Source organism: Engraulis encrasicolus, chromosome 12 (genome assembly GCF_034702125.1).
Source record: "Engraulis encrasicolus isolate BLACKSEA-1 chromosome 12, IST_EnEncr_1.0, whole genome shotgun sequence".
Classification (NCBI taxonomy): domain Eukaryota; kingdom Metazoa; phylum Chordata; class Actinopteri; order Clupeiformes; family Engraulidae; genus Engraulis; species Engraulis encrasicolus.
This window is the reverse complement of record NC_085868.1, coordinates 48,509,692-48,512,191: the sequence shown is the minus strand read 5'-3', so window position 1 is coordinate 48,512,191 and position 2,500 is coordinate 48,509,692. Positions and strand designations below refer to the sequence as shown.

At 46.1% G+C, this 2,500-nt stretch overlaps 1 long non-coding RNA gene across 1 annotated transcript in view; it reads right to left on the bottom strand.

Annotated features, from left to right (window-relative positions):
• The window catches only part of LOC134460339 (uncharacterized), a 26,066-nt gene that overhangs the window by 346 nt on the left and 23,220 nt on the right, over positions 1-2,500 (bottom strand). The window lies entirely within an intron of this gene.

Genomic DNA, 2,500 nt, shown 5'->3' with positions numbered 1-2,500 from the left:
AAAGAGTCACAGTTTCTACAAATGAGTCATTGCATTTATCTGTGCAAATGAATGGAGTGCCACCACATCTTCCCAAACACCTTGTCTTTTGTCAGAGCTTAGTCGCTCTGCCCCCTTTCCATTCCACATGGCCTCCATTATACACTCGCACTCTGTTTTGAACCACCCCGTGAAACACCTGGCAACGTCAGCGGGAGGCTCCAGCTGTACTGAGCAATGTGTCATGTGTAGTGTGTAGTGTGTGTGTGTGTGTGTGTGTAGAGTGTGTGTGTGTGTGTGTGTGTGTGTGTGTGTGTGTGTGTGTGTGTGTGTGTGTGTGTGTGTGTGTGTGTGTGTGTGTGTGTGTGTGTGTGTGTGTGTGTGTGTGTGTGTGAGAGAGAGACATACAGAGAGAGAGAGAAGAGGGGGGTGTTATTAACGCTTTCACTCGGCAAGTCGATGCTTGCTGACAGGGAAGTGTCCTGGCTGTGTTAAAAAACCCTCAACACACACACACACACACACACACACACACACACACACACACACACACACACACACACACACACACACACACACACACACACACACACACACACACACACACACACACACACACTCTGCTCATTGGCTAGAGTGCGGAGGCTGCAGTTGTGTGTACCAGACATAAGCACCCTCTCAAACTCTTCAACAAAACAGCCATTTTTAACCAAATCAGCGGCCAGACGTGGATAATTGGATGGCGGGCGTGAGATTGGTGATTGTGGGCTTCTCCCCAGCGCTGCTCCTGTGTGTGTGTGTGTGTGTGTGTGTGTGTGTGTGTGTGTGTGTGTGTGTGTGTGTGTGTGTGTGTGTGTGTGTGTGTGTGTGTGTGTGTGTGTGTGTGTGTGTGTGTGTGCGTGTGCATGTGTGTGCCTGTGGTGTATGTGCACGTTTGAGGGTTAGGTTGAGTTTAATTGCCTGCATTTCTGTGATTGCGTGTGTGTGTGTGTGTGTGTGTGTGTGTGTGTGTGTGTGTGTGTGTGTGTGTGTGTGTGTGTGTGTGTGTGTGTGTGTGTGTGTGTGTGTGTGTGTGTGTGTGTGAGTGTGTGTGTGTGTGTGTGTGTGTGTGTGAATGCTCGCTCTTGCTCTTCCTCTTGGTCTGTTTACCAGTGACTGGCTAATTCTCCAAATCTCCGCGGCTAATGACATTTGTGGCCAGAGTATTACTTACGGGCAAGCGGCGGATATTCACACACTAATCACATATGCATTAAGCCTCTCACACACACACACACACACACACACACACACACACACACACACACACACACACACACACACACACACACACACACACACATACACACACACACACACACACACTGAGACACTGAGACACTGAGACATGTGCTTGTCTGGGACTTCCCCAACACATACCCACATGTGCACTACACACACACTGATGCACTGACACTGAGACTGATGCACGGCACACACAGAGACAAGCTTCATTCAACATCAAATGGTTGGTAGCATTTGAGAGCTTTTGGAATTCTGGGGTCCATTTCTCAAAGTTTAGTTGTTAGCAGTTAGCAACTTGGATAGTTGCCAACCAACAAAGCAACCAACAAAGTAGCTAACATAGTTAGCAACTACACTTTCGAGAAATGCACTCCTGCATAGGAGTGTCCAACAGTAGCCTCGCGACGCCATCCTCTGTACTCCACCCAAAGATTTTGGCTCCGCACATCGTCTGGCAAAAGCCTCGGTTCTCTCAGTGTTTCGCCAATCAGCAAACAGTTGAGAGTGGTGACGTAGAACTCACCCGCGAGCTCCGTTACTGATTGGTTAAGGTAACTATATTCACACTTTCGTTTTGTTATTTGTATGCTTTTGCGACGCTATAACGTAACAGGCATGCTAATAAAGCACAATATGGGTTATAATTTCAGTTTGCAACTTCAATTAATTTAAATGATAGAGTAAGATCAGACCATCTCCCATCGTCCACGGAGACGGATTCCTCATGGCTTTTGCCAGACTGATCGACGGAGTCAACAGTCGGCTATTCGCTCAGGCTTGTCCAACAGCAGATTGTGAAATGTTTCGATGATCTAGTCCTGTTGAAAAATAATAATAGTCATTTGTACGTGTCTAAGTGAGTGTGAAGTGTGTTGAGTTTGAACTGTCCAACAGGAACAGTCTTAGGTGCCTTCTTTGGCCACCTGACAGCCAGTAAAACTCAAGTGCAGAACGCAGCATGTTTGAAGTCAACAAGCCATAATCTGTACAAAAGTGGCCTCTCTCAGGTTAAGACGCATGAGAGAACAAATAGACTCTATTTAATAGAGGAACAGGATCTCTGTGTTGACTAGCTTTGAGTACATTCTGAAGAGTAAATATTAGTCCCACTATTACATGAATAATGTGAAAACACTAAAGCCTCAGCTTTTTCCAGTAAAGTATTTCTGAATTTCAAATGTTTATTTATTTATTTATTTATTGGGGGTGGGGGTGCGGACAAATACCCTTCCTCTGA